At 43.2% G+C, this 23,410-nt stretch overlaps 1 protein-coding gene across 4 annotated transcripts in view; it reads right to left on the bottom strand.

Annotated features, from left to right (window-relative positions):
* ATG7 (autophagy related 7) overlaps positions 1-23,410 on the bottom strand; it is a 230,640-nt gene that overhangs the window by 27,740 nt on the left and 179,490 nt on the right. The gene's annotated exons all lie outside the window — the stretch shown is intronic.

Below are 23,410 nucleotides of genomic sequence, written 5' to 3'. Positions count from 1 at the left end.
CAGTAAAGCTGTTATTAAAAAATAATAAATAAACAAAAAGACAAAGCAAAACAAGAATTTCTCCAGGCAAACACATCTTAGAGCTGACAGTAAAGTGTCACCTGCTTGGTAAATTTTTCCTAAAAGGTATAAAGTCTTTTTTTATTTTCTGCTTTAACCTCACAAGAATCTTTGGAAATATTGTTAGCTTCCTTTGGGCTTTATTTTATAGTTGGAGAAATTGAAATGCAGAGCCTAGCTCAGCCTGGGAAAGCTTCATGGAGAAAGGGAAACTTGAGTGGAATCTTGCTTGCCCTAGAAAGTTTTGGGGAACCTAAAGAAGAGAATAGGTCTGGAGGATAAAAGCTGACAGCTTTATTAAAGAAGAAAAAATGTGAATGAGATGGTTAGGCTGGAAACTCCCTGAAGGCAAGAATTCTCTTTCATCTGTGCCCTTAGTACCTAGTCAGAGTCTTGGCCAAAGGAAGGATTCAGTAAGTATTTCTTTAATACATAAATAAACAAATGGATAAACACCACCAACAAAAAAGAAATACATATTTTGGTCTTTGTCTGTGGCTCCTGGCTACAGCTCCTAAAATGTTTGGAATTTCCTGGGTGACAGGAGCATCTTCTGTTCTAACAAGGTGAGTCTTGGTAGACTCCTGGATGACTTCAGGATGGGGGCTGGTCCCCAGAAAGACCAAGCCATGTTAGAAACTTGGAACTTTCAACCCTACCTGCCATCCTTGGGGGAGGGGAGAGGAGCTGGAGATTTAGTTAATAATCAATAATCAGTCATGCCTATATGATGAATCCTTCATAAAAACCCCGTAAAGTATGCGGTTTGGAGAGCTTCTGGGTTGAACACATGCAGGTGCTGGGAAGGTGGATTGCTTCCAGAGGACATGGAAGCTCCATACCTCTTCCCCGCATACCTGGCCCTATGGTCTCTTCTATCTGCCTGTTCCTGAGTTCTACCTTTTTTTTTTTTAAGATTTTATTTATTTATTTGAGAGAGAGAGAATGAGAGATAGAAAGCATGAGAGGGAAGAGGGTCAGAGGGAGAAGCAGACTCCCTGCTGAGCAGGGAGCCCAATGAGGGACACGATCCTGGGACTCCAGGATCATGACCTGAGCTGAAGGCAGTTGCTCAACCAACTGAGCCACCCAGGCGCCTTTTTTTTTTTTTTTTAAGATTTTATTTATTTATTTTAGAAAGAGAGAAAACACAGTGGGGGGAGGGGCAGAAGGAGAGGGAGAGGCTGAGAATCTCAAGCAGTGTAGAGCTCAGTGGGGGTCTCAATCCTATGACCCTGAGATCTCAAACTGAGCTGAAACCAAGTCAGACGTTCAACCAACTGAGCCACCCAGGCGCCCCTTGAGTTCTATCTTTTTATAATAAACCAGTAACTGGTAAGTAAACTGTTTTCATGAGTTCTGTGAGCTGCTTTTGCAAATCACTGCATCCTGGAAGGGGGTCATGGGAATCCCCCTTTACAAATCCCCTTAATTTGTAAGCCAGGTCAGACAGAGATTGTGGGTAACTTAGGGACCTACTACTTGCAAATGGCATCTTAAGTTTGTGGGGAGTGGAGGGGCAGTCCTGTGGGACTGAGCCCTCAACCTGTGGGATCTGACACTACCTCCAGGTAGACAGTGTCAGAATCGGACTGACTTGCAGGACACAGGCGGTGTCTGCAGAGAACTGGAGAACAGCTCGGTGTGGACGTCTACGAATTTAGAGGACAGAGACATTCTGTGAGTCGGGACAGTTTGTCCTTTCATCGAGTCTCGTCAACTAGCACAGTAACACTGTAGATCCTCAAAATCATCCTTTGAGAGGTGAGTTGCTGTTTTATACGTGAGGAAATAAAGGCTACGAAGTTTCTCAGTCCTTGGTCCTCTGCTTCAAAAAAAGTCCATAACTAGATATTCGTACTGGATGCATAAAAGATGCTCAATCAACAAACAAGTGAGTACCTACCAAATACTAGGGCAAGGCAGTTAAAAATCCCACCGAGGATTTACTGCAAATCTCTTATGTGTGAAGTCAATCACTCAGAGCCAAGAGGAGGGGCACCTTTTTCTATTCCTCGTGAAATAGCTAATGTGCGATTTGAACAGAGGAATAAATGTCCCTAAGTTCCATCCTAAATCCTGAAGCAGCTGGGGACAACACAAAATATGTGGGTTTGTTGCTGTTCCGTTTTAAGCATTTGCCCACTGATAAAGAGCTGTGTTCTTAATGATGTATAGAGTAGGGACCCTCACCTGGAAGATGACAGGATAATGGGGGGGGTCTGCTATGGACTCAGAATGCATGGTATTTATTAGTAGCATTAAGAACAGACTGTACAGTATTAGAATTCTGCTTTTCTGAGAAACATAAAGCAGCTGCTACCACATTATATGGCACTTTTCCGTTTCTCCAACCCTAACCCCATTTTCCAGCTCTCCGATGCAGATTTCCCCGGTGGTGCTAGGGGTGCCACTGCTGCTGTCAGTGGCCAGAAGGAAGTGCCTGCTTCATCTTCTGCTAACACGGGGCGGTGGGGGGTGGGGGGAGGCAGCGAAGTGGGTCAGTCTGCTAACGCGGGGGAGCCTGCCGGGCAGACCATCAGAGGTAGGGCACACAGATTAGGGCACACAGAATAGGGGAGAGGTGTGGGGCTCCTTTTGAAGGAGACACATGTGAGAAAAACAGAGAATGCTTCAAACTCCTTTTGAACCAAGACTTCCACAAACTATTTTGCCTGTTTTGGCCTGGGGCTGCATACTTGAAATGATAAACGAAATTCTTTCAACTCATTGTTAAATCATAGAATTCCCACAGCTAGTGTCAACATGCCGAGCTTATGGCTACAGAAAACAAAGGGGTGGGGGCCTGAGCCGGGGGCCACAAGGTGTTCCAGTTAGAACCAGACAAGTGGAAATACAAGATTTTGTGTCCCACCAAGGCTCCCTTCTCCAGCCCTTGCCATGGGTTTGGTTGAATTTCCCCCTTCTTGTCCAGTTTTTCCATGTTAGCTGGATTTAGGAACTGTTGTCTTGGCTGTAATCAGAGATCAAGTGTGGTATAATTATTCTAACATCACAAAGTGCAGTTTCATTTCCAGAGCTGACATTTTAAAACCTTTGCCAATATTACCAGAGCACTTCCTTTAGAGTATGTGAAAGGAAATCGGTACCAGGGCGACGCAGTAAATCAGGTTTCACCGAAGCCCCTGCCCTCCCAAAGGCAAATCAACATTTAGGGCTCCCAGAGGAAAGGCAGGGCAGATTTCCCCATTACTCTAAATCAAACACTGCGGAGTACTTTACCTCTGCCCAAAGGTACATGGGGAAGGAGTCTTGCATATGGTACAAATTAGAAAGCATCCTCCCCCTTCCTCTCTCTAGGCCTAGAGACAGATTAGATGGATATGCCTTGCATGTGATGGGTCACCAGGACAGAGGGTAAAATCATGGCTGGGTAAGAATTTTAGGAAGATCATTTTAACAGAATTGGACATCCCCTTCCTCCCCCCATCCCTTCACCAAAGAATGAGGAGGGAAAGGTACTAATTTTAGTTTATAGGCCAAACATTTACAAACCATCATCATGATGTCTGGTCGATCCTTACAACTTGGGGGAAGGACCTGGGTTGGGTGTTACAAGCACTGGAGGAAGCACTTCCTATATGACACAAAATGACATCACCAACATTTTCTTGGTACTTTACAAAGTGTGATCACACAATGTCATTAGCCCCTCTGAAAAGCCCTATGAGGTGTCAGTGTGTCCATTTTACAGGTGGGGAAACAAGGTGCAGACAGGAAAAGCAAGTGGCTTGAGGCCATATGGCTGGTAGCTGGCTGGCTGGGACTTGACCTCTGCTCTTTTTGATTCTAGATCCAGAGTTATTAATTTGTGAAAAGGTGCTTTCAAACACCAAATCAAAACAATGTGGGTGACCACCGCCTGCCTGCATCTCCTGGCAGCCCTGCCACTGGCTGACGTGGCTGTGTTCAAACGCGGGCACGTCAGACTCAGAGTAGAAGACACACAGCAAGCATTCAATAGGCTGGTCTGAAGGTTGAGGTTTGTTTGAATTCATCATTCACAGTCACATGGAATTGCCCAGTAAACACTTTTAAAATTGGGTGGGCCATTTTGATAGCATTTAGTCTAAATTCCATGAACATCCTGTCTGTTGCCTTGGGGCATGACTGGCTTCTGTGCCAAGCCCCTCCCAGCCCTGTGCAGACACTCACAGGAGAGGTGTGTCAAGGCCTTGCCCATGCCCTGCTGATTCACTTGGCCAACCTGCAGAGCTGTGAACTCTGAGGCTCATCTCTCCTCTTTGATTAGCAAGTTCTGAGCTTATTCAGGAATTCCCCAGTGTCTCCTAGCACAGGATCATGTTTCAAATTACTGCAAACTCACCTGTAGTTAGGAGAAAGTAGCCAATACACAAAAGGACGGTAGGCTCCAAAATTCCTCAACTCCTGATTTAGGATGTCAGGTTTCCCTGACACTCCACCAAAGAGATTTGCCAGTCTCTGCTGTAGTTTAACCTTTCCATAGGAAAGTTCCCAAACAGAAGAGAAGCGGAAAAAGGAGGTGAATGGCCTCAGGAGGCATAAAAATCTCCTCCTCCCAAGAATAACTGCTGGGTTAAGGGCTTGTGCTGTGGGGATGGACTGCTCTGAAGCAGAACCCTGGCTTGGCCACTTATTAGCTAATGACCTGAGGGCAAGTCACATAAGCTCTCTGCCCCTCAGTGTCCCTTTCTAAACAAAGACAATAATAAAGGTCCCTATCTCATGCAGTTGTAGTGAAGACCAAGGACATAAAGGGACAGTAGGCACTCAAAGGTTTATCTGCTCTGTTACTGTTGTCAGCAGTTGCAATCTACAGTCACTAAATGCACGGAAAATTCCCCACAAAGCTTCCTGGGGCAGCCATGCAAAGTTGATCCTCTGGCAGGCCCTGGCAGCATGTTAGAAAGAGACCGTTTGGGTGCAGAGTCTTGTGTTAGAAGGTCTTCACCGTCCCTTATGCCACTTGCCCTGCCCACTATCCTACTACTCTGCACGCCTTTCCTCTCAACCTAGAAGAATGTGGCCTATTCTTCTCCCTGACAGCATATCCATATTTTCTGAGGTTGAGTCGCCACCTCTGTGACGCTGTTCTCAGCCACCCTTTCCCAAGCTGGTGTCAGCCACTCTGATTTCTGTTAGAACTCTGTCAACATGTGGTATGCACAGCGGCATTCTCGTCCATCCAGCTGTTTCATGTGTTTCCGGCCTCCCCACTTCCTTACTAATGGCAACTCACTTCTGAGTCATGCTTTACAGATCCCTAACGTGCTCACCTATTATCTCACAATCGGTGACGTGTTGGGGCTCTCCCTCCAACACCTCTGTTAAGACACTTTTACCATCATCCCCATGTTACAGACCGGGCCACTGGGAACCTGGCAGTCTACAGCTGTCCACTCTGCTATTCTTCCTCTCAAATCCCCACGCATGGCCTGGAACAACAGCGCCCTTGAGTTATGCTAACATGGCAGCCTTCATGCTCGAAATGCTCATGTGTTTGCAGAGTGTTGGGCCCCTGGAGGGGACTCACAACAAACTGTGCCTCGTTCTCAGGGGTGAGAGAGATGTGAGGCATTGGAAGGTGAGGGATCCTACCAAATAACTGACTTTTTAAAGAGGGAAAAGCCACATCCCAAACACACTGCTGGTTACTGACAAGCTGAAGCCCGGACCCACGACGGTTTCCAGAACCAAGCTTGTCAGGTCATTGAAATTTCTGCTGTGAGGCAACAGGGAAGCCTCAGAGGTGCAGGGTCTGTGCTGAGGTCCTGCTTTCACTATATGCTCGTTATTTGTTTGGGGGCCATTTCTTCCACTGGGCTGTGAGCTCTTCCAGGGCAGGGACCCAACTTCCTCACGCCTAGTTCCCCAGCCCACGAGGCATGGCGCCTGGCACAGCAGCCACTGGTAGTGGCCATAAGGGCTACTGTTTAGCAGGTACGTACGGTTGCGCTATTAGCCAAAACCCTTACAGGGATTCTCTCTCTTTAATCCTTAAAATATCCTAAAATGTTGAGAGTCTGACTCTTGGTTTTGGCTCAGGTCATGATCTTAAGGTCACGAGAACCAGCCCCACCTGCTGGAGATTCTCTCCCTCACTCTCCCTCTCCTTCTGCCCCCCGCCCCCCCCCCCAAGCACATGCACACACTCTCTCTCTAAAAATAAATAAATCTTTTAAAAATAAATGTCCCAGGGCACCTGGGTGGCTCAGTAGGCTAAGTGTCTGCCTTCAACTCAGGTCATGATACCAGGGTCCTGGGATGGAGCTCCGCATCAGGCTCCCTGCTCAGCGGGGAGCCTGCTTCTCCCTGTCCTCCCCACTTGTGCTGTTACTATCCCTGTCTCTCTCTAAGTAAATAAATAAAATCTTTTAAAAAATGTCCTGATGAGGGGGGTGGATGTATCATCTTCACTTGTTTACTGAATGAATAAACAAAAGGAAGGCAGTGGATTTCAGACATGCCAGTTCTCTCCTAGCACACTGGCAGAGAAGGAATTTTATCCAGGGGTGTCCCCGTCATGGTAAAGGAGAATGCTTAGAAGAAAAGTATGGTTGAGAGCGGGGTTCTGGTTGAAGTGGGTTCAAATCTCAGCTCTACCCCTTCTTAGCTGTCTGACTCTGGGTAAGTTTACTGAATTTTGCTGAACCTCAGTTTCTTGGTCTCACGAGATTTTTACGAAAATTAAATGAACGTGTGTGCCAAGTCTTAAGCACAGAGCTGCCATTTGGGTAGCTGTCAGCCTCCCTCCTCCTACTACTCAGTCCAAGACCAGCACAGCCTCAACCTGTGTGAATGTGGTCCCCAAACTATATCCATCTTAAAATGCCAATATGAAGTATCATTATCTGAAAGTGGCAAGAGAAACAAAAAATGGTTAAGGTTTATGAAAACTCTAGCCAACTGACTTCACTGAGAGTAAATAATACTGTGAGCATGAACGTAGGACAGCTTGTATGCATTGTATCCCTCTGCACTAAGAAGGAGGGTTGACTGCAATCATCAGAACAAAATCTGAGTGAGATTCACTATCCAGATCTATTCCACCAAGGAAGCAAGGGGTCTGAAATAATTACCCTCATCTATTTATTTCTTCATCATTAAAATGGGGATTGTTTGTAAAACATGTCTGATTACATTCTGCTTTAAAACCCTCCAAATCTATCCACTGCCAAGGGTTCATCTGTAGTTCCTCAGCCTGGCAGGGAAAGCCCTGTATGATATGGCTTCGGCCTATATGAGAAGGTTTATCTCCCACATCTTGCTCATGTGAATGATTTGCTCTGGCCAAACTGATCACCTCACTGACCCAAACCTGCTTTCTATGTCCTCCCACCGCCTCTCTTGTGGGATTGCTCTGATACTCTGACTACTCGGGTCTTAGACACCGGGAGACCAGAGTCATGGTGTTGAGTGTCTTTGCCTGTGTACATGTCTTATCCCAACCAGATTAGAAATTTCTGGAGATCAGAGGCCAAATCTTAGATTTGTTTTCTCCATGGGAATATTTACTTGCTTTGCTTTGATGGGAACGAGACTTAGACTATTCTGGTACATTTAGAAGAACTCTGAATGCAAGTGTTTTTCAACCTTTGGTGCACATCAGAATTGACTGTGGAGCTTTTCTTTTTCTAAAATTCGTATGCCAGGTACCCAGACTTGGGGATTCTCTTATGTTACATCTGAGGTAATGTCCATGCATCTTTATTTTTTAAACTTCTCCCAGGTGATTCTGATGTATATCAGAGGTTAGCAATTACTGCCACGAACCCCTAAAAGGACACACAGACTTCCTTATGCCCCCATTCTCTCTTAAGGTACAGGAGAAATTCTGCTGACTTTGACATAGGAGCCATCTGTGCCACTATACTCTGGACCTCTTCATCTGTAAAATGTATCACCTGCTTCACAGGTTTGTTGTGAAGATCAAATGAGACAGTGCAAGTTAAAGCACTTTGTAAACTGTAAAATACAAAATGGTACTTCTGCTCCTGCTACTGATTATAATTAGGCCAGATGGGCCATGTGAGATGGGCTTGATGGAGGCAGAGCCTGGTAAGCGGGGTGCTTATTCAGCCTGAAGCAAAGGTAGTGGGGGCCTGAGGTTCCTGAAGAGTATAAGGCACTTCTCTTCGGGACTTACCTTGCCTCCATGCATTCCCTCAATTTATATCTGAGGTTCTCGGCAGGAGCTGGGCCCCTATTGTTCTCAGGCAAAAGCATAGTTCCCTTTGCCCTGGCCATTCCCCATGACACTGCTACTGTGGTAATAATTAGGAATGACTTCTTTATGCTTGAGCTGCCTACATGGCAGCCGCAAGAGGCAAGGACCTCTCTCACCAGCAACAGTGTGGGGGCAGTAGGGGGACCAAGAAAAAAATACCTGGCAACCAAATCTCCACTCAGCGTTGAGTGGAAGCAGAGAGGGTATTCCTGAATCCTACCTCACTCCAACACTTTCCTGCAGATGTGCTGGCCCACACTCACAGCCTTGGAAAACACTTGCAGGTAACCTGGCAAGCCTTCAACTTCACAAGTGAGACAGTCGGATGGTTATTATAAGATCTAGGCCTAAAACATGGACAAAGATGTGAACCAAGATACTGTGGCTGTTTCTGGCCATAGGCATGTGGAATATGTCGTTTAGATAACCAAAGAGTGCTTTTATCCACATAGTTTATTATTGGTTGATGAAGACCATGGGAGACAATGTTTGAAACTGGAACACCCCACACCTATGATAACTGCAATGAGAACAGCAGACAGAGTGGGGGGAGCCCACTGCCTTAACTTGAATCCTGGGTCTGCCATTCACTAACTGTAAGCTCAGGCAAGTCACTCTACCGCTTTCTGCCTCAGTTTCCTCATCTGTAAAGTGAGGAAGAAAACTAAACCTACCCACATCATAGAGCTATGAGGATTAAAAAAGTATGTAAAGTTAGTTATGACAAATGAAACTGTGGATTATGATTGCACCTGGGTTCCTTATAGGACACAAGATGGTTGTAAGGTTTTCATAGCATTAGTATCAGCAAATTCATTGCTGGAAACATGGAACTTTCCCCCCCCCCCCCTTTTTTCTTCCCCCCCCCCCCCCCCCCCCGGTCAGAGCTTCAGAGGTTACAGTATTTTCAAACAATAACAGCACGCTGGTCGGAGGATTTACACTCTGGGAAATCTGACAAGTTGGAGTTTCAATATTAAAATTTTGGATTAAAAAATGTTTGAGGCTCAATAAGGGATAGCCCTACACTCTGTGTTTATTCACATAGAGTTTTTTTTTTTTAATCTTGATGAAAAATTTTATTAGGTTAGAATTTCAGAGCTGGAAGGGAACTTTGAGATCAACAGGTCTGTTTCCTTCATTTACCAGATGAGAAAACTGGGCTCAAGAAAGATTAAGGTTGTTTCTACTGTTTACCTCATCATTTAAATTCAATACTTTAAGAAATAACTGTTAAAATTCAATAAAAGCTATTCTCTTTTAATTAACTCCATTGGCTTTGAGGCTCATATCAAGTTTTTTCTCCAGGCTTCAGCAAGCCCAATTGTCAGTTTGGGTATGGGCCACTTTGGGAATTCAAAGGCTGTCAAATGTTTATTCTAGAATCTAACAATTCCCAGATGTCCATCTATATGCCAGGGTCTGGCTGAAGTCTGATGTATCAAAGAAAAGAGCAGCAACACAACAGTGATTTGTGAGGAGACTGTGCCTTCCCTGGGCTTCCCTCACACAGTCTGCAAGGTGGCAAGCACAGCACATTCTAATCCACCTTTCTAGGCTTATTCCACAACCCTTCTCTCCCTGATCCTCATCCTCCTCCTTGTGGACCCCCCCACCCCCACCACCTGCCACAGCTCCCACCCCTGCTGGCTGTCTAAGCCAGAACTGGAGCCCAGGGAGGCACCAGAGTCCTTCCTCTCTCTCACTCACCACCCAACCAATCACTAGCGCCTGCAGATTCCACCTCCTCAAATTCATCCACTTCTTTCTGGCCTGCTCTCAGCCAAGCCACGGTCCTGCCTGAGCCAGCCTACCGTCTGCAATCTGTCCTCTGCCCGGTGGCCATCCTTCTGAAGCAGGGATCTATCTGATCACGTCATCCTGCTCAGAGCCCCGTGGTTCTCCCCGCAGCTCTCAACATGACATCTCCATGTACTTGTGTGCCTGACCAAGCCTTGCATGACCTGGCCCATCTGTGCCTCAGCCTCCCTGCCCGTCCCTCCCAGCTCTGCTGAGCCGCTCTCAGGTCACAGATGGTTTCTCTTCCTCTCTCTCATCTCTGGGCCTTTCCACGTGTAGCTTCTGTGGAATATTCTTGCTTTCTTTCTATTTGCAGCTCTTTCTAGTCACACCTTGGATGTAGCTCTTCCCCTAGAAAGCCTCTAGTGAAGCTGCCTACGGCCAGCCAGTTCCTTTCTATGGCTTCCTTTGGGTGTGTCCTCCACCTCCCTCTGATCTGGGCATCTGTGGCCCCCAGCTAGGCCAGACATCCTTAAGAGCAGGGACAGAGTTTTTTCCCCACTGCCCTGAAACTCCGGTGTGCTCTGCCTTCTTGTTCTCTCACCCCTCCCCCACCGGCCCTGGGCAACCACCGGTAACTACTGCCTCCGTAGTTACTCCCTTCGCAGACTGTCATCTAGCTGGAATCCCAGTACGTAGCCTCCGCACACTGGCTTCTTGCACTTAGTAATATGCACTTAGGTTTCCTCCATGTCTTTTCATGGCTTGATAGTTCATTTCTTTATAGCACTGAATAATATTCCATTGTCTGGACATATCATAGTTTATTCACCTACTGAAGGACATCTGGGTGCTTCCAAGTTTTGGCAATTACGAATAAAGTTGCTATAAATATGTGTACAGATTTTTGTGTGGACCTAAGTTTCCAACTCATGTGGGTAAATACCAAGGAGCATGACTGCCTGAGGGATGGTAAGAACATGTCTGGCTTTGTAAGAAACTGCTGCACTGTCTTCCAAAGTGGCTGTAGAATTTTGCATTCCCACCAGCAATGAATGAGGGTTCCTGTTGCTCCATATCCTTTCCAGCATTTGTTGTCATCAGTGTTTTGGATTTGGGCCATCTCAACAGGTCTGTAGTGGAATCTCATTGTTGCTTTAATTTGCAAATCTCCCAATGACAGATGATATGGAGCATCTTTTCATATGCTGTTTTGCCATCTGTGTATGTTCTCTGGTGAGGTGGGGTGCAGATGGGGACTCAGCTCGGGGTCTTCAGCACTCTGCTGGCACAGAGTTGGTACTCAACAAACACCAGCTTAGGAATTATATTTAATTATGTTTAATGTATTAAATGTTTAATAAAACAAAACAAAAACACCCCAAACCAAACGAAACCAAAGGGAATGAGAGCTGTTCCCAAACACACCTCCCTGCTCCCATGCCTTTCTTCTGACAGTTCCCCACTCTGAGATCTCACTGCATATGCCACGTACTGTCAGGACGGTTTGGGTTTCCCACAGACAACAATGCTCTGTGCTGGCTTTAAGCCCCCACAGTGTTCTTCTGTTCAATCTCTGTTGTCACATGCACGGCTTAACCATGGAAGACAGTTTACCATCTTTCATTAAGCTGTAAGCTGTTTGAGAGGAAGGATTAACCTTACACACTTAAAACATTTAAAAAATTTACATTTGGGGTGAACAATTCTGTGAGTTTTACACACACCTATGTCTGTGTAACCACCAACATAATCTCACTCACTTTTGATTCCCTCATTGCCCGTGGGACAGCATCTTGCTCTTGTAACCATACATTTAAGACATGTTGAACAGAATCATACCATTTCTCAAGACATAAGCACTCTGAAAAGTGGCAAGTTTTACCATGTGCCTTTTCTTGAATTAAGATGAAAACCCAATTTATATCAAATCCCCCCAGGAACGAAGCATTTTGAAACCTTGACCAGATACTCCTGGCTGTTTCTTATATTTCAAACATTCTTCACTCTTCTCACCATTCTATCCATACATGCCAGCATCCAGATCAAACTCTTTCATGGAGGCCTTCCCTTTTCTGAATTCTCTTGATGGATGCACTTCTTCTGGAATGCCAAATACATGCACACTGATTAGTCACGATGCCTGTCCTGTCTCTGATACAGGACGGTGGCTCCACACAGGGACCAAGCCTTTTATGCCTCATTCTTCTGTGGCTAGCCATGTGCTATGCCAGGGACTTGATGAACTCACACCTGGCCAATGCAGGTCTAAACGCCCTACTCAATCCACTGTCAACCACAGAAACAGAAATGCAATGAGTGCTGTCTGAGCCTTAGTCATCTTGAGAGCTAGTGGCTTACACAAGAGTCATCACTGAGTTGGCTACAGTATAGTCAGTGCACTGGGGCGATACAGTGTGGGTGACAAGAGTAGGTGGCATTTCCTGGAACAGGCAGACACATTTCATGTCTCCCTCTTCCAGTGGGAAAACCACCGAGTTCCTTCTGCTCTGGAAATAAGGCCTGAGCACAGGAAATGGCTTGTTGATCTGAAAATGGAAGGTAAAATGGGTAGCCCGAACAAAACACTATAAATGCCCATCTTTGAAGTTAATTACGTTTCTCTTACCAATTCTGAAATGGGAAGGGAAATATTCTGTTTAATAGATGAGAGCATGGGCCTTAAAGGTAGCCTGGCCAGACTCAAATTTTGACTACCACTTTCTCTAGATATGTGATTCTAACAAATATCTTCATCTTTTTAAGCCTTACTTTCCTTTCTGTAAAATGGGCATACTAATACTTTTAAAGAGTAGTTGTCAGGATTAAATGAGGTAGTTCCCATGAAGCACTAAACAAAGTACCTGGGACACAGCAGATGCCTATAAAATGGTACCTATTATTCTTATTTTTGCTGTTGTTATGCTCTCTACCTTTCATCAAGCATTTCAAGTATAATACCTTATTTTATTTGATCTTCATTGTTATTATGAGATGGGACATTAATCCCAGGCAAAGGCAAAACCAAAGCTCAGAGCATCAGTGAACATCGCTGGTGACCTGGTTTTGTGGTCCCTTTGGCCAGACTGCAGCACCAGGCTCTGGGGCCCTTGACCCTGCGGTGGAACTCAGAGATTGAAACAATCTCTTTTACTTCCAGGACTTGGCCCAAGAAGTGAGAAAGAGCTCCAGCCCTCAGAGCTGGCTGGGGGGTGGAAGGGTGGAGGCAGGGCTCCAACAGGCAAGCCAGTTGTAAAGTTAAGGAGACACTCAAGGCCACTGGATGGGTGAAGCCACAGATGCTGGTAAATTATCCAGGGGGGCTAAGGCTACACATGGCATGCTGCCGACCAATTTAACTTACACTTGAAGCTATCAATTCTACCCCCAAGCCTGGAAGTTTGACTGCCAAGAACAGCACGGTCAAAAACACAGGATGAAAAAAGAGCAGGATTAATTTTTGCTTCATGTTGAGAATGTGCTGTTTTCGGCATGAAAACCTGGGGAAAGGATGCAAAGAAAGGACAGTGCCCCAAGGCAAGCCTCTCCTGCCTGACTGTACCGCACACATAGTGTGTGTATGTGTGTGTGTGTGTGTGTGTGTGCGTGGGCGTGTGTGGTAGGGGTGGGGAGGTGAGGGTGTGGGGGTGTGTGTGTGGGGGGTGGTGCCCCACTAGGAGGAAAGAGAGCTCTGGAGACCTGTGGCCAAGACATCCCTGGGGAAGGCCTGAGCGGGCACTCTAGTGTCTGTATCAGTTGGGGCAGGGGTGTCAGTCACACATGGGGTTGAGGTTACCTCAAACGAGGCAGTTTGGTTCATCAGCAGTAACTCAGGATTTGGGTTTTGTTTTGTTTTGTTTTCCAACTTGGGGCAGGGGCAAGTCTACAAAGACAAACAAAAGGTAATATTGTAAAATATACATTCAGGTATGAATGTAGGGAATTGTTCTGCCTGAGAGCTGGTGGGTATCTATTTCAGACAAGGTGGCTAGTCCCAGAGATCCTGTGGCCTGATGGGCGGGGTGGGTGCCATTCTCAGGCCGGATGAAAGAAAGACGATACTGAAAGGGGGTGAAGATATAGGATTTCAGGCAACTCTGTGTCAGGCACATATCTTCTTCTGATTTCTGCAGACACCAGCTGGCTGGGGGAGGTGGAAAGACAGGCCCACAGAAGAGAGCATCTCCCCAGTGGAAGAGGAAAACAGGGGAAGCCGGGGGGAGAAAGTCATTCTGGGTTCAAAGAAATCAACTTAGAAAGCTTCCCTTATAAAAATAGCCATTGGCAAATCCTAGCCTATTTATATCACCCAACCAAGATCACTATCAGATCCTGGGCTGAATCACAAGATCCTGTAAATAATCCTCACAAGTATGGGGCACTGGCTGCCTTATTTATGGGAGGATATTTGAAACACCGCTGGAGTAACTGAGTCAGGGAAAATTTGAGTGCTGGCACCAAATGGTACACTTGCAAGTGGATCTCACTTTACAGAAATAGATAGGTTCCTGAAAAGTTGGCTCTAAAATTAATTCAATTAATGGAGTCATATTTTCCTAGTGAATCACATTTTTAAACTAGAGATGGGGGGAAGGGAGACCAAAAAAATAAGACGATGGTAACCCTAAGACTAAATAAAAACCACTCTTCATTCAGCAAACTTTAAAATCACACTTATTTAAAAGGCCATTATAAATGCTCATAAAATAGAAGCGATTTGTCAGCAAATATATGTCTAGTGCGTGTGATGTACAGGGAATTGCACCAGGCTTTGTGGGGGCTAGGAAGACTTCCAGTGTCTGCCCCTTGGGAGCTCACACTCTGGGACTTTAAAGAAAATAACACTGAGCATTCATGTTTCATCAGAAAACATTCCCTGGGATGGAGATGAGAGGTGTGCGTGAGGGACTGCCTGGCCCTTTAAGTGCTATCTGGGCTTGGACCAGCTCTGTCTCCCTCCTGCCAGAAGCCAACAGAGTTCGCCTGTAAGTATGCCTTTTCAACTCTTCTTTTATAAGCTAAAAGCTGTCGGCCATGTGGTGCTGTGTCGAAATTGTTATTTATTTAACTTAAAAAAAATGAAAAATGAAAAACCCCCATGATCTGGGTACCTAATAAAATGAGAAGAGTTAAGGTACTTAAAGCTCTCTGAAAATTTAAAGGCTGTATGTACAACTGAAGGAGTTGTTATTTTAAACTTTAAAGGGCATTTGCTCAAGGGATTTGTTTGTTTGGAAAAAGCTTGCCTCCTACTTTTTATGCTTTCTTGCACATAGACTACTACTGGTCACTGGTGACAGGACTAGATATCTAATTTGTTATTGGTTCTCTCAGTACAGATCATGGCATACTGAGTCTGCTTTGAGCAAGGTACAAACACACTCTGACATGGATAAGACTGTTGTCTCTGAGCTAATAACAATGTTGCCAGTGATTACAGGCATATGCACAGAATTGGGAAATACTAGCTCAAAATTGCTATATCCCTTAGACACTATACACCTCAGGAACTGGTAACACTGGGGGAGCCTGTCCATAGCTAGTAAGAGTGAAACTCTCCCTGGCATTTCTGACTCAGATCTGAAAGTGCACAAAATGTCAGAGAATAAACAGACATTTTTGAATAACAGAAACACATTTTTTTGTTTCAATTCCATAGTGATGAATGAAGCTGTGGCAGCAGAGACTGCGATTTATCCTAATATCACTTCTTCCCTTCTTCCTTTTACTGGCAGAATTCCTTCCAGCTTTTTTTTTTTTTAAAGATTTTATTTATTTACTTGAGAGAGAGAATGAGATAGAGAGAGAGAGCATGAGAGGGGGGAGGGTCAGAGGGAGAAGCGGACTCCCCGCCGAGCAGGGAGCCCGATGCGGGACTCGATCCCCGGACTCCAGGATCATGACCTGAGCCGAAGGCAGTCATTTAACCAACTGAGCCACCCAGGCGCCCCTCCTTCCAGCTTTTTAATAGCAACATAAGGGGCTGCCTTGAAGACTACATTTCCCAGCCTGCCTTATACTACAGGTGGTCATGTGACTGCCTGCTGAACAATGGGATGGGATCAACTTCCAAGTAATGCCTTTTAAAAGAGAAATCACTTACCCTCCCCTTTCCACATTCTAGAGGGTGGACTTGGCATTGCCAAATCAGCTTTGACATCCCCCAGCAGGGCTTCTTAACCCTGGAGTCCAAAGACCCTGCAAGAGGTCCATAAATAGAAATACTGGTCCTGTAAACTTGGATGGGAAGAAAACTATGTAACTTTCTTTTCACTAACCTCTATCTGAAATTTAGCATTTCCTTCAGTTATCATGTAGGGAACAAACCATAAGTGGTATTTGCCATATCTATGACTGTTACCAACTGAAATTATAGATATTTTCATATCACATTATATTTGTTATGGATTATCTTGAAAAATCACATACACTTATCAATACTTTGAAATGACAATAGCTGTTAGAATTGCCACTAGATCATTACTTGTATCAATAAAGCACATATTATTATAGCATGAGTTCATTTTATTTTTTTATACTTTGACAATTATATTTAAACATAATTAATTTCCATTGTAATTCTATGTGTTTTATCTTAGACATTTAAAAATATTACTCTGTGAAGTAGTCTGTAGGCTTTGTCATAGTGCCAAAGGGATTGATGGCACCAAAAAAACATTATAAAGTCTTACCTAGGGGGTGGCGGACTAGTAATATTTATGAAACTCAGGTCTGTGGATGACCCTGTAGAGCAGAGCGACCCTTGAAGTTCTGGACCACTCCTCTAGATCAGGGCTGCCCACAAAACTTTCTGGGATGATGAAAATGTTCTATATATGTTGTTCAATACAATAGCCTCTAGTCAAGTGGCTTTTAAGTGCTTGAGATGTGGCCAGTACAAATGAGGAACTGAATTTTAAATTTTATTTAACTATACTTGATTTAAATGTAAATAGCCACAAGTACCTAGTGGTTACCATATTGAATAGCACAGCTCTAGATTTTTAAATGAAAGAGAAACAGATTTCTGTCTTGTTTGAACTGCCATATTTTTGGGTCTCCCTGTTATAGCACTTCATCCTATATCTTAACTAATACACAACACTTCCTAGAGTCAATAATAATAATAATATACCAGGGATAGAAGGTATATTTGTACAAAGTCAACACATAAAGAAGAAAAAAAAAAACTCACTAATTAAAACCAAGAATTGTAATAGGAATTTTCTAGTTACAAGGCATTCCCATATACATTATTTTGCCTGATATCTATTATCACCCTGTGATTATTATTGCCCCTATCTTATTCTCAAAGAGGTTAGGTGACTTTGCTGAAGTCACACAGAGAGTATAGCCAGAAGTCAATTCCAGATCTTACCACCACCCCACCATGTGCTTTCTTTCCAGCATTTTGAATGCTCTGGACGGTAGTCCCACCCCCTGATTTCTGGAGAGGAGAGAGGAGGCAATGGAGGTTGAATCAGTCACCAACAGCCAAAGATGTAATCAATTATGCCTATGTAATGAAGGCTCCATTAAAAACTCAAAAGGATGAGGTTCAGAGACCCTCCAGGTTGGTGAACTAGAACACTCCCATGTACCACTGTGCTGAGCCCCGAACTCCACAAGGACAGAGCTCCTTTGTTCGGGTCCTCACCTTATTATCTCTTCATCTGGCTACTGATTCGTATCTTTTAATATCCTTTGTAATAATTCAGTAATCTAGTAAGATGATTTCCAGAGTTCTGTGAGCCACTAATAACTTAACTGAACCCAAGGAGGGGGTTATGGGAACCTCTGACTTATAGCCCGTTGGGTAATAACATGGACTTGTAACTGGCATCGGAAGTGGAGGGCAGTCTTGTAGGACTGATGCAAGCTGATATTATCTCTGGGTAGTGTCAGAATTGAGTTGAACTGTAGGACACCCAGCCGGTGTTAGAGAATTGCGGGGTGTGGGGGACCCCTCCCCCATTAGGAATTGGGTACTAAATCTTTAATGTCTACATTGTTACTTCCTGATTTCATGATTTTTTCTCCCTCAGGTTGAAGTACTGTGTATCTATTTCCCATTTTGGTAAATGAGGGTTTAGCTGTCTTCCACTGAGAGCCCCCTCACCCCCACAATCATAAACTCTTACCTTCCCCTCCTTTCAACTTGTCAACATAATTATAATTCCATTTAGATCAGTATCTAATTGCTGTATCAAGGTGCCTGTGTAATATGCTAGGATTACTTTTCATTTCTTCTACAAGGTTGTTTTCCTGGGAGTTAACAATCGTCTTTTTTGTTTTACTTTGTTCTTAAATATTTATCCATAATTGAATCCCAAACTTTCTGCCAATTGTCTAAATCTCCTAAATAAATGTTCAGACACATTAGGTATTTAAGCAATTTCATTTCCTTAACAAAATCTGTGCTGGAGACTTCTGCCCTGACCCAATCTGTTGTAGTTGCCCTTATTGCTTCAGGTCATCCCGAGGATTCCTCTGTCTCCCTCCTGTGTGCCATCCATCCACCTTTTCCCATTTACCATGTCTTCTTTCTTGGTTTATTTTTGTTTTTCTAGAGTTCATCCTTCAGTGGTTTCCTCAAAAAGGGTGAATAAAAGGTAGATTTTTGGAGAGCCTGCATATCTGAAAATATCTTTATTCTAGCTTCATACTCAATTAACAGTTTGTCTGGATACAGAATTGTAGATTAGAAATAATTTTCCTTCCTGGTTTGAAAGCATTGTTTCATTGGCTTCTGGTTTCTAGCATAGTTACTGAGAAGTCGAAAACCATTCTGATTTTGATTCTTTGTGTATGACCCTATTTTTTCTTCTCTTTAAGTGGTAGTTATTTTTTGACCCCACTGTTCTGAAATTTCATCATGATGGGCCTTGGTGTTGGTCTATTGTCATTCACTGTTCTGGCCAGTTAGTAGACCCTTCCAATCTACAGTCTTGAGTCTTTCAATTTTGGGAAAGTTTCCTTAATTCTTTCTTTATTTTTTCCACTGTGTTTTCTCTTTCTTTCTGCAACTTCTATCATCTGGATGTTGGCATTCCTACCCCGATTCATAATTTGCTTATCCATTATACCCTATTTTTCATTTTTTTGTCCTTTTGTTTTAATTTCTGGAAGATATTCTGAATTTCATAGTCTACTCCTTCTGCTGAATTTCAAACTTACTACATTTTTAATTTCTGAGAGTTTTTTTTTTTAAAGATTTTTTATTTTTTATTTGACAGAGAGAGAGAGAGCACAAGCAGGGGGAGTGGCATGCAGAGGGAGAAGCAGACTCCTTGCTGAGCAGGGAGCCCGATGTGGGGCTCAATCCCAGGACCCTGGGATCATGACCCGAGCCAAAGGCAGACTTAACTGTCTGAGCCACACAGGCGCCCCTGAGAGTTCTTTTTCATTATCTGAATATCCCTTTTCATGGCCCTTTGTTCTTGTTTTATGAATATAATCTTTTGTCTCAATGAGAATATAAATAATAGAGCAATTTTTTGGAGTATCTAAAATTTTCATCTCTTGACATAGTCTGTTTCCTTCAAATTTAGTTTAGTCTCTGTCTTTAAGTTAGATGCCTGGAAATTCTTGGTTTCTGCTCCTATTTAAGGAGTTACTCAGAAGTTGTTTGAGGTCTACTGTGGACTTCACTGTAGGGTCATCTGGCTGAGCCATCATATCACCGAGCTCCTGACATTTTCTCTTTGGGGCTGGGCAGATTCCCTGGAGATGGAGCATCCTCTTTCCTGTCTGGAAGGTATTTAAGCTTGATGATCTGTGTTGTGGGAGCCCATGTGGGGAGGTCTGATCTCTCTGTATTTGATATGTAAACATTCGTTCAATCCTATGTTTTCAGTGCTATACATCCTACTTTCAACTCTGATATGTCCTTGTCCAGAAACTCTGTTTTACTCTCACCAGTAAGTAAACTTCAGTTTCCTACCTGGAGCTGGGTAGGCAGTTGTCCTATTGTGCAAAGCTAGCATGAGAGGCTAAGGATTTAATTGCTTCTTAAGACATTCAACCAACCCTTCTGTTTTAAGTCTCATATTTACTTCCCACCTTCAGATGCATCTACTGTCCCCAATTCTCAAGTCTTCAGGTAGCTCTGTGGAAACTCTTAGCTTTCTCTACTGGCTGGTTTAGAATTTGACTTTCTTTCTGTCCGTCTCTCTTAGTTTGGACTGCTATATCAAAAACACAACAGGCTGGGTAATTTAAAGAACAAACATTTATTTCTCACAGTTCTGGAGGCTGGGAAGTTCAAGATCAAAGTGCAAGCAGACAATGGTGTCTGGTGAGAAGCTGCTTCCTAGTTCACAGATGACTATCTTCTCACTGTGTCCTCCCATGTGGAAGACCAAGGAGTTCTTTGGGGTCCCTTTCATAAGGCCACTAATCCCATTCATGAGCAGTCCACCGCCATGACCTAGTCACCTCCCAAAGGCCCCACACCTCCAAATACCATCACAATGGGGATTAGTTTATGAATTTTAGTGGGACACAAACATTCAGGCTATAGCACCATCTTTCTAGATTCCAATTTTTTTGTTGTCATTGTTTGCTCTCCTGTTCTTATTATCTTTGAGAGTTAAAAAATATCCCTTTACTCTCAGGGTGTCATAGGAAGGATAACAAATAAACATGCTTGATCTTTTCTTTTCTTTCTTTCTTTCTTTTTCTTTTGAGTAACACATTCACATGGTTCAAGCTTCTGGAGGAAAAAAGATTATATAATGTAGTCTCTCTCCCATCCTTAATGCCCAGCCATCCAAAAGCCCTCCTAGGAAGAAACCAATGTCGCCAATTTCTAGCATCCCTCAACCTACCTTAATCACTCTAGATTTTACTCTATATTATCAGCCTATTTGTATCCTTTTAGACTTTGCTTTATTGCTATAGCTCCTATCATATTGTATGAAGAACTTCTTCAGGAAACAGATAAAAAACTGAAGGAGCCTAGCTTTTGGGGGGAGGATTAAAACAATGAAAAGATTTATCTTTTTTATCCCTTCTATTTTATGTACATTTTCTCACCTTGTATGGCCCTGTTCACTGCCTCAGACACCAAGGAGTAACCACAAAAGCTTCTCCCCAGCTACTAATAAATCAGCTGTATAAGAAGGGATCTGAGAAATTGTTTTCGTGTGAATGACTAATACAACCTCCTCTGCCATTCTTCCCCTGAAGTTGCTGAATTTTCACAGGAGATAAAACTTAAGGCCAAAGGAATTAAACTCTAGTGGCTGCCATTTTGGGGGTCACCCAGGACAACAGGTCACTTTTGCCAAGATGTGCTGTTACTGGGACTATGCTTACCAGGAAAATAGGGTCAAGCCAGAGCAGACTCTCAACACTAGACGATTTTCAAACTACGCAAATGCCAAAGAAGCTATCTCTTAATATAGTGAGCACCAAAGCTGAATAGGCCAACTGAAACATTCATACATTAATAAAGATGCGGCTTATAGTCATTTTCCATCTAAATAATAATGTTGGGAAACAGTACTGATTAACAAAATTACCACGAAATAAACTTAAAAATTATCCATAAATTGTGCTTTTTAAAATGAGTGTCTTCCAAAATGTAACTGAAACCAAGATAGCAAAATGTTAGCTTCCAGTTCTATGATAAAGTAGATGGTATCAGACTCACTTTCTTGCCATAAACAATAAAAACTTGACAAAATATATAAAATAACAGTTACCCGGCTCAGAGAGCAACCAACACAGAAACTCAAGCAGGGAGCAATTGTTTTGATAGAGGATGAGGCAGAAATAAAAGTTCGATGCTGCTAAGGTGGCTGAGATTTGGGGAGCAGGGTGGTAGAGATGGTTGAATGTGAGGGAGGGAACCCAGAAATCTACATGGAAATTGCCCTTGGATCCTTGGCTAACTCTTGGGCTACTGCGTGGTGGCTGAGACTCCTAAAAGTCTGGGAGAAAGTATGTGCTATGAGGCTGAGACTGAGTGGAAATGCCAGGTATTAAACGATATTGGAAAGATGTGGGATTTGGGGCGACGGGAGAGTGGAAGACATAGGTGAACACACCAAACATCGACTTATAACTCAGAAAAGCCACCCATAAGATTATCAATCATACTTAGCAGTAAGGGGACCCTAAAACAGATCTTCTCTAAATAAGGCCTTCTAGTAACTTAGTGGACTGAACAAATTTAAAGACTCTATAGAATACTATAAGATAGTCTAGAGTAAATCTAGCATTTACAGTGTCTGGCATATAATAAATATTTACTAAATATTGCCCCCCACCCCCTGAAAACTGTAAAAGGCACCAATTATCAAGAGATAAAACAGTGATTAAAAGCAGAGTTGATCCAGATATTTGACTTAGCAAAGACTCCAAAATAACTGATTAATATAGTCAAAAGAAAAGAGATAGAAAAACCAGATGAAAAAATAGAATATTTGAACTTAGAAGCCACAAAAATAAAAAATCCAAAAAACTTCCCAGAACTTCCAAAAACAGTATCAGAGATTAAGAACTCACTGGATGGGTTCAACAGTGGAGTAGATATGCAGCAGACAGGATTAATGAGCCAGTAGATAGGTCAATATTATATATCCAAAATAAAGCACAAAGAGAAAAAAAAAAACAGAAAAAGCAAAACAGAAAGTAATATAGAGCCATAGTCAGATGATCTAACATGCATGAAATCAGACACACATTAGGTAGAAAAAGAAAGAATGGAAAAGAAGACAAATTTGGAAAAAATGGCAAATAATATTCAAAATCTGAGGAAACATATCTACCCCACAGATTCAAGAAGCTCAGTGATCCTCAGGCAAGACAATAAACAGAACCAAACCTAGGTAATCACAAATTGATAAAAAGCAAAGATAAAGAGAAAATCTTAAAAGTAGCCATGGTGAGGTAGGGGGCGGGGAAAGGACACATTATCCTCCAGGAAACAACAATAAGAATGAATGTTGATGGAGGTTAAAAACATGCTCCTAAACAACGAATGGCTCAACCAAGAAATCAAAGAGGACATCAAAATTACATAAGGAGACAAATGAAAATGAAAACACAATGGTCCAAAATCTTTGGGATGCAGCAAAAGTGGTTCTAAGAGGGATGCTTATAACAACGCAGGCCTACCTCAAGAAGCAAGAAAAATCTCAAACATTAACGACCTAACCCTACCCCTAAAAGAGCTAGAAAAAGAACAAACAAAACCCAAAACCAGTAGAAGGAAGGAAATAATAAAGATTAAAGTAGAAATAAGTGAAATAGAATTAAAAAAACCCCCAACAGAACAGATCAATGAAACCAGTAGCTGGTTCTTTGAAAAGATCAACAAAATTGATAAACCTTTAGCCAGACTTATTTAAAAAAAGAGAGAGGACTCAAACA

The sequence above is a fragment of the Callorhinus ursinus genome, unplaced genomic scaffold (genome assembly GCF_003265705.2).
Source record: "Callorhinus ursinus isolate GAN/ISIS: 27379988/994484 unplaced genomic scaffold, GSC_fseal_2.0 scaffold15, whole genome shotgun sequence".
Lineage (NCBI taxonomy): Eukaryota > Metazoa > Chordata > Mammalia > Carnivora > Otariidae > Callorhinus > Callorhinus ursinus.
The sequence above is the reverse complement of the archived record's forward strand: the minus strand, read 5'-3'. Positions and strand labels throughout refer to the sequence as shown.